General features: G+C 44.8%; 1 protein-coding gene across 1 annotated transcript in view; it reads left to right on the top strand.

Moving 5' to 3' along the window:
- Positions 1–15,385, top strand: part of cacng2a (calcium channel, voltage-dependent, gamma subunit 2a) — a gene marked incomplete at both ends in the record, with an annotated part of 135,352 nt that overhangs the window by 36,805 nt on the left and 83,162 nt on the right. The window lies entirely within an intron of this gene.

Below are 15,385 nucleotides of genomic sequence, written 5' to 3'. Positions count from 1 at the left end.
CTTTGTGCGTGACGTGAAGTTTGTTATGTGCAGAGCCCGCAATGAAAACAATCTTAATCGCAGCCTACGGATGTACGTGAGTCAACATGATTGCGCAAGAATAAGACGTCATAAATGTGTGCCATCCGTTCATGGAAAAGGAACTAGCAAAGCGTGAACAGAGCCCTCGTGGCATTTATGTGTCTGGAGAGAAATCACTGAAAAAAAGGCTTCTGCTGCAGCGTCTTAGGCGCTTGAAAGTGGTTTGTTTGTTTTTGTAAATGAGCTCTAGAGTGGAGGAATTGAAAACGCCGCCTCGGCTTTGATGTCTGGATGGGCAAGATGCATATTATCTGAAAATGATGATGTCATAGCCCCGCCTCTCGACCTGTAACCCCACCTCCCTCTCTGTGACATCACTTATCAACAACAACAACATGGCGGACTACCTGCTGCAGGTGGCGCTGCAGATAAGCTTTAATAAGGACATGTGTGAGATTTATTAATTTTTCCATTTGTGCATGCTCTGTGTCTTCTTCTCTGGTTTTTTCTGTGACAGCATTACAGTGCCACCAAAGCCATGTTATACATATGCCAGGCCTATGCCTGGCATATGTATAACATGGCTTTGAGGAGAGGAAACTTTAAGAATGACAGGGAGAAAAAAGTCGGTTTTGGTTCATGTGGATGGGGCCTTTAACATGTCACATACATTTTCAACGTACTTTGTTATTTTGTTGTTGCAAAGTGTCTGACGTCACCACAGATTTTTGACCCTGTCTGAATTCTATCACCGGCAGTGTGCAAACTATACTGTGGCTTTCAGGGAGGCTCACCTCGGGGGGGCCTACTTATACCCCACTGAGCCACAACTGGTGTCAAATTGTACCTTCAGGGCCACAATCGGACACATTCAAGTTGTTTTTCTGAATTGCCTGGACACTGCATGGGCGTCCTGTCTGGACATCATATGAATGCCAATGAAAGAAAAGAAAAAAAGTCCAATTCCACCGTGAATCAAATCCACATTATCATGCACAAAACAACCTCTGAAATATGTTAAAACACATCAACAAACCAATAAGTGACACCAAACACGCATGAGCATCAGAATGAGATAATAACAGGTCCAGCCTAGCAGAGACCCAGTCCTCAGTATCATCATATACTACACAGTGCTGAATATTTGATAGACTTTACCTTCGGACAGAAACAACACAGGCCTGGATCAGCTCCTGGTGCTGCTCCTCACAGTCCCGCAGCTTGTCTTTCTTAGAAAGTCCGAAATGTACAAAGTTTCCCTGTTTGAAATTGAGCAGCTGTCTGATTTAAAGTGACGTTTAAGATTAACGCCCCCACATTTCAATGGTGAGAACAGGAACTGCATGCAGTCCGGCACCTATATTAAAGTTATAGAGTGAAGATTCACCCAACTAAAAATGTATAAAAATGTATAAAAAATACACATGATCATGATAAAACTGAAAAAAGGGCATTTTACCAATATTTTAGAGACCCCCAAAATTTCACTAATTATGTTTTAAGGGGGGCTTCGGTCTCATTAAAGGGCGCTGAGTCCCCCTGGCCCCCTGTATTATGCACCCTGATCACCGGTTGGTTTTGGTCTTTGCCTGTCATCCTTGAACTGATCTCACAATGGGACGTAGGACCACTGATTTATAGACCAAAGATATCACCACGATTCTCTCACGATTTTTCGCTTTCATCTGGGATGGACATGATTCAAATGAAAGCTAAAAATCATAGCAGTGTGTAAATGTAAATTCAAATCTATGCTCAGAATTTAGTTTTGATCATAGTTAAGTTCAAGATTAGATTTATTTATTATTAGTGTCACTTTTTTCCTTTTTTTATGCAGTAGTAAGGTTTGCAAAAGACAGTGTGCTGGACTGAGCGTCCAAGTCTGTCTGGCCTCCTCCCGGTCCAGCGCATCCAACTCACCACCAGGTGGTGATCAGTTGACAGCTCTGCCCCTCTCGTCACCCGAGTGTCCAAGACACGTGAACTCCAACACATGGCAGCTGAGCTGTGGGGCAATAAGCAAGCCCACGTCAGCCCGTCGCCTCTCACTGTGGTGAACTCCAGAGAAGTGGAGTATCCAGCCCCTGTGGAGGAGCTGGGTTCCAGAGTCCAAGCTGTGAGTGGAGGTGAGCCCGACTATATCTAGACGGTATCTCTCAACCTCCCGCACAAGCTCGGGCTCCTTTCCCCCAAGCGAGGTCACATTCCATGTCCCAATAGCCAGATTTTGTGTCCAGGGATCGGGTCGTTGAGGCCCCTGCTATCAACTGCCACCAATCCACACTGCACCGACCCCTACGGTAGCCTCTGTGGGTGGTGGGCTCACAGGAGGAAGAGGAGGAGGGGCCTGCGTTGTCCCTTCAGGCCGAGCCCGGCCGGGTCCCACGAATAAGAGCGACCATGCGCTCGCAAATCTCAACCCCAGGCCTGGCTCTAGGTAGGGGCCCCGGCAGTGCCTTACCGGGTGACATCTCTTCTCTCTTTGGTCCTCTCTCCATCTCCGGGCAGCACAGCATAAATCACAGGGGGAGGATGCCAGCAGGTTCACATCATCTAGGATATCATACCAGGCCAAGAGCGCATGAGCCACGAGTTTATCAGTGGCGGCAGCGCGTGGAGGTGGACGAATCCGGCAGCATGTTGACGCTGCTGCCGCTATATTACAAGGCGCAGAATGGATGTGAGGTTTTCCAGACTGTGGATAGAAAGTTTAAAGGACAACAAAACTGTTGCCCTTGCTCAGGTGCAAAGCACAGCAACACACACACACACACACACACACACACACACACACACACACACACACACACACACACACACACACACACACACACACACACACACACACACACCACTGATGTTTGACAATAAGTAGAAGGTTCGGTCAAGAGATTATGTCGACCTCAGTTTCAGAGACAGTGACCTTCTCAAAGGTTTTACATTCACAGCAAAGCTTGCAAAACTAAAATACCATTCAGCCACATCATAATTACCACTGAGAGTTGTTGCAGTTTGATTAGTAACAAGGAGTGAAGATTTTCCTCTGTGGTCGGATCACGGAGTTGAGCTCAGACTAAGGCTGGTTCTGTTAGAAATACAATACAGGTCGCAGAACCACCCAAAGAAAATCAATTCAGCCACCAAAGCCCCAAAACTAAATCCAATCAATCAATAGTTCAATTGATCTGCCAACTCAATGGGTGACCTTTGGAATCCAACAATGTGATGCAGACTCCGCATAGACTAAAAGAGACCAAATGACTGGTCTCCACCCCTCGGAGAGAAGACTGAAGGTGGGAACTCTGTAAGGAACTCTGTTTAGAAGTTGGGATGAACACTGTAGGGAACTCTGTAGAGAAGTTGGTAAGAACACTGTAGGTAACTCTGTAGGGAACTCTGTAGAGAAATGGGTCAGAACACTGTAGGGAACTCTGTATGGAAGTGGGTAACACTGTAGGGAACTCTGTAGAGAAGTGGGTAAGAACTCTGTAGGGAACTCTGTAGAGACGTTGGTAAGAACACTGAAGGGAACTCTGTAGAGAAGTTGGTAAGAACACTATAGGGAACTCTGTAGAGAAGTGGGTCAGAACACTGTAGGGAACTCTGTATGGAAGTGGGTAACACTGTAGGGAACTCTGTAGAGAAGGTGGTAAGAACACTGAACGGAACTCTGTAGAGAAGTTGGTAAGAACACTGTAGTGAACTCTGTAGGGAACTGAAGAGAAGTGGGTCAGAACACTCTAGGGAACTCTGTACGGAAGTGGGTAACACTGTGGGGAACTCTGTAGGGAACTCTGTAGAGAAGTTGGTAAGAACTCTGTAGGGAACTCTGTATAGAAGTTGGTAAGACCACTGTAGGGAACTCTGTAGAGAAGTGGGTCAGAACTCTGTAGGGAAATCTGTATGGAAGTGGGTAACACTGTAGGGAACTCTGTAGGGAACTCTGTAGAGACGTTGGTAAGAACACTGTAGGGAACTCTGTAGGGAACTGAAGAGAAGTGGGTCAGACCATTGTAGGGACCTCTGTATGGAAGTGGGTAACACTGTAGGGAACTCTGTAGAGAAGTGGGTAAGAACTCTGTAGGGAATTCTGTAGAGAAGTTGGTAAAAACACTGAAGGGAACTCTGTATTCAACTCTGTAGAAAACCTTGTAAGGAACTCAATGGAATTCAATTTAGAATTCTGGAGGGAACCCTGTAGTGAATCACGTAGAGCAGTGTTTTTCAACCACTGGGCCATGGCACACTGGTGTTCCGCAAGATATAGTTAGGTGTGCCGTAAGAAATTATCCAAAAAGTACATTTACTCTCACAGCCGCTGTGGCGAGCGCCGCGGAAAAATTACTCTAAGTCGAGGTTCTATTCTGCCAGGTGAACGCCAGAGGCTTTTATTTTGACATGAACACACGCAACCGGAACTTCATAACAGGATGACACGCCACACAACACATTTCTCACTCATGGTTGATCACCAACATCCAACAAACCAAACTAGACGAAGTAATGAACTCTCTGAACCGAGGAACAAAAACACAACACAAGCACAAATCAACACACACAACAATCCCAACAATAACCCTCCATAACCTCCGGCAACACATAACCTGAACTCCCATCATGCCCTGCAGCGACCAACTCCGTGATGCTACAATACTCTTCACCACTAGAGGGCAGCACAGAACTTTGCCGGTGAAATGTAAAGTGACAGACGTCAGTGTGGTTAATCTCCACCTCCTGCTACCATCTTGTATCAAAGTACTGTGTCAGTGACAGTGATGGAGAAGTTTTAGAAAAGGAAGAATGTGAACCAGGATCTCAGCTCTTCATCCATCAGGTCCAGGTTTCACACTGAGGGAGTCACAATAAAAAAAAGAAATCGGGAAATGCTTGTTTCTGTATTTATTTGATATCTGTTGATAAAGCATTGATAAGAATGACTTTATATTGTTAATAGAGGCTACAGAGTTTAAAATTTTAACATTTTCGGGTGGTGGTGTTCCTCGAGATTTTTCCAAAGAAAAAAGTGTGCCTTGGCTCAAAAAAGGTTGAAAAACACTGACGTAGAGAACTATGAAGGCACCCATGTAGGGAACTCTGTAGGGATCACTGTTTGTAAATCTGTAGATGTCTCTAAAGAAAACATTGTGGGGAACTCTAAAAGGATTCCCCTAAAGTGTGAAAATAAGTAATTGTTTTGTTTTTTTTAAACACAGAAATACCTGAAATTATGCATCTTTTTTGAAAATAGGGTTACTGTCTCATGTGGTGTTTTCCTGAAAAGAAAATCAGGTTTGCATCACACGCACCAACATCCACACATTTCTGCTGCTTTGTTCTTCGATCATAAATGAATGATGTGCTACTATGACATGCTTTATACTGTGACCCGTTTCGCCGGCTGGTCGTGTGTCGCTGTTGACTCCGCTGGTCAAAGTGTTTTGAGGCTCATGCTGGGTCCATTAAATCAGCCACCGAATCTCGGAGATTCGTGGAGGAAGTCAGTCAGCAGCCACCGAATCTCGGAGATTCGGTGGCGGTTTGTTGGGAGCGAGGCAACCTGCTGCAGGCAGGATGCAGCCAGGACGCTCTACGTCCTGCAGTTGATAGTGAGTTGAACTTTCTGCTTTCTGCGCAGAAAAAAAACAACATCTGGTTTGTCAGGTGTTTCTCCTCGTGCCACCAACTGTAGAAAATTGTTTGGAGGTTTCAGCTTTGATTTGTACAACTGTGAAATTCAAAAATTGAATGAAGATATGAAATATGTCTCAATGCACCAAGAACAGACATGACATTGAAGGTACTCACGACACCATCTTGTGTTACTAACTGGTATTGCATGCAAGTCCATGGATTTACTATTTGTGGGAAAATGCACCAGTGGACTGTCAACGCATAGCATTTTGATGCAAGGGAAGAGGGGGAAGTTGTTGGATTTCTGCCTCCTGGTGGACAACAGAAGGAATGACACAAAGGTCCAATTGCAATAAATCTTTGTATGATGGACAGGAACAAGTTATTTAGAGGGAGCATAATTAACCTGTGGCATCTTGAATGAATGTGAACAGTTTATGTAAAAAGGTCTAATCCGTTTAAAGAACTGATAACGTATGATGACCATAAACGTGATCCTCTCCTTTTGCTAATTAATTTCTACCATTTATGGAGCCTTCTCTCTACTTCTTCCTTACTTATTCTTCATCTCTACTCCACATCTGTCCACAAGATATTTTCCAACTTCTGCATCTAATTTTTCTGATTTGCACAATTACCTTTGTTTGTTTACTACCCAGAATGCATCGCTCACTATGTCATGTCCTCTCACCCCACCCGCTAGAAAGATCATTTGTAAACGAACCGAGACCATCATTTTCAAGGTGACCAGAGATCTCTTGTTTGCTCTGGTTCAGAGTTGGCGGGCGTGTTCACGTTGCCCAAATGAAATGGTTTTTCCCTGAAGAGAAGTGTGGTCTGGACCAAACAAGGGAACGTGAACTCGCCCTTTGATGCAGTGACGCAGACGCAGCAGAGTTGTACCGGAAACATGTCGGCTGCTGACTGACTTCCTCCACTTGTGATTTCTGATTTCTGCTCCAGCTAGTGAGGGCGAGCTCCCGATCTCATTCTGCCACAGACAAATCATCATGTCTCTGCCGGGCCAATCAGGTTGTCTCTGAACGACAACAGTCCGCATTGCTTCTCAGCTGCAAATGACCATTTTATTTCCAATCCGGTTTCTATTTTTCAGCCCTCATTGACAATCTCTTAAGATGATGAAGAGTTCAAGGACAGAGAATGGGAACGACTTTCAGTTTTTTTTAAGAATTCCACTCTTTGTAACGGTCATCGTTGTGGCCTGTACATTTAGCTGAGTTCCCTCCTCTCCTCTTGAAGACATTCTTCACTGTAGCTTTGCTTTCTTTGGCTGAACCATAGCTTGATAAGTGGATCACATTTGTGATGAAGCCAGTTGGAGGGATGGGGTGAAGTTCAATTTCCCAGCATGGACCATTCATTGTCACTTTTGAAAAGAAACCATTAGAAAAACATTTAAAGTGGAGTTTAAAACACATTTTAGAACCAAATTTAAATGCAATTAAGAATAATTAGAGCTATCAACTACACAAAAAAGAGACTTTGTACTTTTCTGTCATATTCATTCATGAAAAGAAAAAAGAAAATGTTCAGCTGAGTAGTTTTGTACCGTTTACATTACATTCTAGATGACTTTTTTTATTCTTTAGATCCAACAAAACTTGAACAATATATTATGTTGACTACAAATTAAGACATTTGACCAGAAGAGAGCAGAGAATAATGAGCTCTAAACATTAACAATAGGAGAACACAGTCATTCTAGTTGGCAGACCACCAAGTTGGATTGTTATTATGGTGACTGTCAAAATAAAACTACCAAGTTGGATCATTATTATGGTGACTGTCCAAATACAACTACCAAGTTGGATTGTTATTATGGTGACTGTCAAATTAAAACCACCAAGTTGGATTGTTATTATGGTGACTGTCAAAATAAAGCTACCAAGTTGGATTGTTATTACGATGACTGTCAAAATAAAACCACCAAGTTGGATTGTTGTTATAGTGACTGTCAAAATAAAACCACCAAGTTGGATTGTTATGGTGACTGTCAAAATAAAAGTACCAGTCCAGAAGAATATGGACTGGGAGTTATGGTACCACAGTGGAAACTTTGTTCTGCTTGTCTCTACTGAGCATGTGCAGAAGAACTAGTTACTATGGTCGTGGAGCATCTGATCACCTATTTCCACAGAGCCATAGTGAGACCATTTTCAAAAAGTTCCACTTTGGGAGTTGCTTTTGAAAAATGTACTTTTCAGGGGCCTGTGAGCACCATTGTCCTGCAAGGTGTATCCCACTTGTACCATGAGAAAACCGTGGTTCCTGAGCCGAGCTGTTCCGCGCAGGTTCCTGAGCTGATGTAAAAGAGGTTTCCGTTAATAGCGCGAGGTGTTTGCTTGTCCTGCGTTGGGGGAACGTCTCTCCCTCTGGGTGCTGCTCTGGGACTCTTCTGCTTCTGTGAAGCGAGGAGATTTCACCCAGAAGGCCATGATGCATTCTGCTGCCACGCTGCTGACTCACCGGCGCTCCTGTTCCTGATCTCTGAAATCTCATCCGAGCCTCTGCCGCAGTTCCCGCCCCTGCACCACAACCACGATCCTCCACCCCGGTTCCCACGGCTGCACCGCAACCTCGAGCCCCGGCCACGGTTCCCGCCCCTGCACCACAACCACGATACTACACCCCGGTTCCCACGGCTGCACCGCAACCTCGAGCCTCGGCCACGGTTCCCGCCCCTGCACCACAACCACGATACTACACCCCGGTTCCCACGGCTGCACCGCAACCTCAAGCCTCGGCCACGGTTCCCGCCCCTGCACCACAACCACGATCCTCCACCCCGGTTCCCACGGCTGCACCGCAACCTCGAGCCTCGGCCACGGTTCCCGCCCCTGCACCGCAACCACGATCCTCCACCCCGGTTCCCACGGCTGCACCGCAACCTCGAGCCTCGGCCACGGTTCCCGCCCCCTGCACCGCAACCCTCGCCCGTCACGGCGTCTTTCCAACACGTCTCAGCGGAGATGTGCAGATGGACGGCGGGCAGGAGGAATCTCTCCCACTCCGTCTGACTGAGGATGGTGAGATGAACAGAGGAGACACGTTAACAACAGTCTCAGCACAGGAAGAAGAAGAGAGAGTGTTAAGCCCGGTTTACGCGGCAGGATAATGAGGCCAATTTTGGCCCCGATTCTACTTCCGACAATCTTAAGGACGCTCGGATCATCATAAGATAATCTTATCAGATATCCCTGCCGTGTGTGGTGTGTTAAGGCTGCTCTTGTCTGCTCGGAAGGATGTCGGGACTGTACTGATCTGAGATCGGGGATATTCAACATGTTGGATTGTTTTGACCTGAGTTCTCACCGTGTGTGGTGGACCCCGAGGGGAAGACGCAACGAGCCTGTTGACTGTGACACGTAGCTAATCAGAAAGCGAAGTGATGAAGTCGTGAGGAAATGACGGACCGGAAGCGGGCAGGGAATCCAAAAATTACGAACTTTTTGAAACGGGTTTTTTTTCGGAAAAAAACGCACCACAAACGATCGCCATTGCATCCTCTTCGTCTGCCAGGTTTGTTGACTCTGGAATCACATTTGATCTCGCGAGGTTTTGCGAGATTTCCCGTCTGATCTGCGGATGTTCGTGAGTGAAATCAGTTCATGTGTGGTGTGTTGATGTTGCAGAGTGGCTGCACAACACACACTGTACGACCAACACTGTTACACCTGTGATTATTTACCGCCATGTGTGGTCTCTTCGGTTTGGGAAAACTTTTTTAGCTTTTTTTTTTTAGTTTTGTTATCTTTAATTGACAACAAAATCCAATAATCTTGTCCCTCTTGAACCAGGGTACTATAATCTGCTGCTCTCATGACATGTTTACATCCAAACCTTTAAGATCTTAAACCAATGTACATCCTATTAATAGAATTTATGTCGTCTCAGGCATGGGCTGCCTAATTATCCCACATGCAGAATAATATTGGTGTGTCTCTTTTTCTTTTTTTTTTCTTTTAATTAAAAAAATTTTTTTATCTATAACCCAGTCATTCCTAGGTGCTTTTAACAGAGAAAATAGAAAAGCCCAACATATCCACATGAGCAAGCAGGGTTGTTTGCGACTGTGGAAAGAAAAAACTCCCTCTAACAGGAAGAAACCTTTGCAGAAACCAGAGTCAGAGGTGGAGGAATTCTGCGGACCGGTTGGGGTGAAAGGATAGAGGAGAGGAGAGGAGAGGAGAGGAGAGGAGAGGATAGAGGAGAGGAGAGGAGAGGAGAGGAGAGGAGAGGAGAGGGAAGACGGAGAGATAGATTGGGTGGGGAGATACATATAATACCCTTGTTAGTGCTAATTTTTTTTTTTTTTTTTACAGTAATCACACTGATCCAAATATTTTCCAACTGTTAAGAGATTGAACCAGCCTGAGCAGTTCTATCAAGTCAGTAGCATGATTTTCTAGATTAAACCAGCCTGGGCTGCTCTATCTAGACATTAACATGATTTTCTAGATTAAACCAGCCTATGCAGCTCTATCATGTCAGTAACATGATTTTCTAGATTAAACCAGCCTAAGCAGCTCTATCATGTCAGTAACATGATTTTCTAGATTAAACCAGCCTGGGCAGCTCTATCTAGACAGTAACATGACTTTCTAGACTAAACCAGCCTAAGCAGCTCTATCTAGACAGTAGCATGACTTTCTAGATTAAACCAGCCTGGGCAGCTCTATCTAGACAGTAACATGATTTTCTAGATTAAACCAGCCTGGGCAGCTCTATCTAGACAGTAACATGATTTTCTAGATTAAACCAGCCTGGGCAGCTCTATCTAGACAGTAACATGACTTTCTAGATCAGGGGTCGGCAACCTTCAACGCTCAAAGAGCCATTTGGTCTCATTTCCCACTGAACACAACACCCAGAGAGCCGCAGACATTTTATTTTGACAGTCCCACCGGCAGACCATGCCAGGAGGACACGACACACAAAACCTTCTTCACTGCTTGTTGACAACTTACAACTAATAAACTAAACTACATGAACTAAGCAACAAAAACACAACACAACACAATTATTACCGACACTACAAACCTAGTATAACCCCCAATAATTACATTTAAAACACGTCAAACAGAAACTCCCATAATGCATTGCAGCTATCAGCTCCTTTATTGCTACACATTATTAAAATATGTGGGAGATCTGGGATTTTTAGAACCATGAGTGTGAGCGGTGTGGCTTTCAATGTCCTTTAGTTGTTGTGTAATTCACTAGAATGTTCCGTCACTCTCAACAAGTCCGCAATGATCCTCCCGGAATTGTCGGCGCTCCACAGCGCAGCAGTTTTACTGTGAAAGGTACAGGAAGCTCCCACCTTCAGATACCTGTTCAGCCATGGAGCTGCGGCTCCGGCTGTCATGACCTGCAGCCGCAACTCTGCGTTCTTCATGCCATTATTGTTGCGCAATGATGTTACATCGCTGTGTCGTTGACAACCCGCCTACATTTTACCACTCTTTGTAGAGGGACTGTGCTCTGGGTGGCCTTGCCTCCTTATGTTCCGCTCCGGGATGAACTCCAGTGGGACCGAGGCTCAAGGAGCCACAGTGGAGGGACGAACGAGCCGCATGCGGCTCCGGAGCCACGGGTTGCCGACCCCTGGTCTAGATTAAACCAGCCTGAGCAGCACTATCATGTCAGTAGCCTGATTTTCTAGCAAGGTTATAAATTAGCAGGTAGGCAAAAACAAACAAAAAGCAAAAACATGATTTTGATAATTGAAAGAACAATAGCAGAAAACAAGAAAAATCAGCAGCAAATCTCCTCGATGAGGAGTGGAAGTGTGTGTGTGTGTGTGTGTGTGTGTGTGTGTGTGTGTGTGTGTGTGTGTGTGTGTGTGTGCGTGTGCGTGTGCGTGCGATTGTGTGTGTGTGTGGTTTGTCCGCTGGGTGTGGTTAGAACTGTTGTAGGAGGGGGCCGCAGTACCACCCCATGGCCCGAGGCCACCAGGGCCAGACGCCGCCTCTCCGGCACCTGGCGGCCCCCCGGACCCCAGGAGGCCCCGACAAACCATCCCGGAGAGCCACGCGGATGGCACCAGACAGAGAGTGCAGAGAGGACCCCCCCCCCCAGGCAAGAGGGGCCCACAAGAGAAGGATAAAGGGCACAGAGCCCCAGGCCCCGACCTGAGCCGCCAAGCCGGGACCGGCCAGAGCAGGGCCCCCAGGCCACGCGGGCAGGGAGACCCCCGATCCCGGCAAGCGAAGTCCGCCGGACCCCCGGGGGGTCAGCCCCCCCACCACTACCCACCCAACCTGGCAGGACAGAGAAGGCCCCAGCCACCGAGCCCTCGGTTTGGACAATTTTATAATCCTGCCGTCTGAACCGGGCTTTTCGTCAGTGTCTTACTGCTCTGGGAGCTTCCCTACCAGTACCCAGGAGGAGGCTGTCCTCTCTCTCTCTGGCACATTCAGCTCACCTCCATTTCAAAAGATTTCACAATTGATTGCTTGAATAGCGTGGTCATTGTTAAAACAAAATGTTATTGAATTGCATAACGATGTAATGTTTTGCGAAAAGTAAATTCACTATGACTCATTTACACAACAATGTTTCCAGTGAAAATACATAATTTTTGGTTTACATTTCAGAAGTTTCACATTTATATGGCAATGTTTTGAAAACAATGTCTGAAAATGATGTTGTTCTCCTGTTTGGCCACTAGTTGGTGCTGCTGTTAGTTTTAGTACTGAAAACACACACACACACACACACACACACACACACACACACACACACACACACACACACACACACACACACACACACACACACACACACACACACACACACACACACACACACACACACACAACAATGAGCTCTAAACATTAACAACAGTAGAACACGGTCATTCTAGTGGACAGACCACCAAGTTGGATTGTTATTATGGTGACTATCAAAGTAAAACCACCAAGTTGGATTGTTATTATGGTGACTATCAAAGTAAAACTACCAAGTTGGATTGTTATTATGGTGACTATCAAAGTAAAACTACCAAGTTGGATTGTTTTTACTATTATTGTTATCGCCCATCTACTGAGCATGTGCAGAAGAACCGTTTGTTGCAGCTGTGGTGTGTATGTGCTGGAGCAGCATTTCAGTTGTATCTTTATAAAGTTGTATTTTTGTTGGTGCACCACTGTTGTGTAAACAGTGGACAGATGTTTCAAAACATCCCATATTTAGTTACTTCTCATTTTTTAATCAATGTTTTATTTTTTTATCCAAAAAAACTCCCAAAACAAATGTTGGTAGTTAAAATTGGTGTATATATATATATATATATATATATATATATATATATATATATATATATATATATATTCCAATCACGGAACTCCGCCCAGTCCCAGCATTAACGAGCGGGGAAGTTACAAGCTAATCATGATTAAAATATGACTGATAGTCATTAGCGAGCTGAAAGATACATGTATTTTAAAAAGCCATTTTGATTATGAAGCTGAATTTCACTCCTTGTTCTCTTCCTGCACAAGTAAATATTTTGATGACTCACCCTGCTAAACCCCCTCTCGTCACACAAAGAGGACGAGGAGGAGGAGGACAAGAAGAAGGGCCTCATTCAAAATCTCACAGACATTTACAACCACACTAATGACTAAACATTCAGCCCTGCAGTGAAGCCATTCACATTGGAGCAGTGCCGAACCAGGCCTACTGAAGAACCTCACATTTTATATAGCAGATCTCTTTATTAATGTGGCATTTTGGGAGGTTTTTATTGAATTGTCATGACAATAAGTCAGTTTGAATCACAGATATTCATTTTGGGACTTTTGTTTGGTCTTGCTGAATCAGTCAGCCTGGTTACGTGTCAATGATTTAAAGTGAAAATATAAAACATTTGTCGTGTTTTGTTGTCCATTTACACAACAGCGGTAGTCGGAGTCACGGAAAACGCAACTGTTTGGAAATGACCCCCGAGAGGGAACTTTTTGTAAAAGCTAAAACAACAGTTTCTGGAAACATGCAGGCTCCATCCCAAGTAGAAAGCTTAAGTGCTACTACTTAGGATTAGGGCCGTTTCTGTATAAACATACATTGTTGAATCTCTGCCTCCATGTTTTATTTTAGTTTATGAAAAAAGTAATGACAGAAGAACCAGGTCCTTGGATGTGACCGTCCAGATGATCTACTGTCTCTCTACATTGCTACTGTCATTAGTACTATGACCACCAGAGGGCCCTATGGTTCATAACTTTGGTTTGGTATAGACTACAAATTAGATGGACTTTGGGGGGAAATTGGCTATTTTGTGAGAAATTAATCTGAAAATAGTTGGGGATTGAACTGTCAGTGGCGTCTGATTGCATGTGTGCGTGACTAGGTTAATTTACCTGATCATATAAAGCACTGCAAGACTGCTTGAGCACGAAAAAAACGCATTGCATAAGTCCCATTTACCCTCAACTGATGTGTAAATTACGTTGTTTGTACTGAATTTGCAACGTGAGAGTTGCTGGCATGAAGAACACCATCCACCTATTGCCACCCCCTCTCTCAACTCAGTGCAAATTTATGTAGGTAAGACAAGCCCACAGCTAACACCCAACAAGCCTGATGTGAATATACGAGTACCAAGGCTGCGGCGGTAGAGATGTTGCTTTAATTCTGCATTTCACCTTGCAGGTTGGTAGCGCTGTGGGCTGGAGGTGTTTGAAGTGCAACATGGCAGCGGTGGCGTTGGTGGCTGTGAAACGCTTCCGGAGCCTTTCCCTGCTCACAGTTATCAAGTCTGAAATTACAGCTTGTCCAGATGAGTTTAACAACATGGATCTTCTGCCTGTTTCCACCCTAAATGTGAACCATTACATGCGTGTTGCAAGAAGGACGATTGACTGATTGGCCTCGCCAGGGTCTTGACCACAACGGAGACACTGATTATAAAGGTGAACCAGGTGGGATTATGAAGATGAATAAAGCGATTAGGACTCTTGTCACTGCTGCTTGGGTGGCCATTCATTAGGAGAAGGTGTCAAGTGTGACGTCACACGTGTGACACCACAGACGGAGAGGATTACCTCTCTGTCTGTGGGGGATTGCACATCACTGGCGGGGGGGGTGAAGACTTTTTGCTGATGACATCGTTGCCTTCCGAGAGCAACCAACAAAATCATTCCCAGCATTGATGAAACTTTTGGAAACCTACAGACAACTCCTGGGATACTAAATTCATATTTCAAACACAGAGATACTTCCACTTAACTACATTCCACTTGAATCATTCCATCTTAATTGGAGCTTCAAAAATGTTTTATATCTGGTCACATTACTAAAGAATTAAGACTGTTCACAAAAAACTACAACAAACTAACACAACAGATACAAAATGGCATTGAAAGATGGTTGACTCCATGGAGAATAGAAATAATTAAAATATAGTACCCAAGCTCCTCTCCTTATTTCATGCATATATGCTACAGGTGTGCCTCATACTCAATTCATGACTTGGGACAGGATGATATCTTGACTCACCTTGTCAGGAAGGAAACCCAGAATCAGGTATGGAACTCTCCAGCTGCAGGACAGAGGGGGTGATGGTCTCCCAAACCTGAACGAATACTTCTACACATCTAAGCTTCATTACATGATGAGCTGGTGTAAACCAGATGACACAGCTAAATGGAAGGACATGGAAAAAGAGTTCAGGGGCACCACATCCAAAATATCATTGAAAATAAAG

This window comes from Blennius ocellaris (genome assembly GCF_963422515.1).
Source record: "Blennius ocellaris genome assembly, chromosome: 16".
Lineage (NCBI taxonomy): Eukaryota > Metazoa > Chordata > Actinopteri > Blenniiformes > Blenniidae > Blennius > Blennius ocellaris.
Note: the sequence above shows the minus strand (reverse complement) of the source record. Positions and strands in the feature narration are given on the sequence as shown.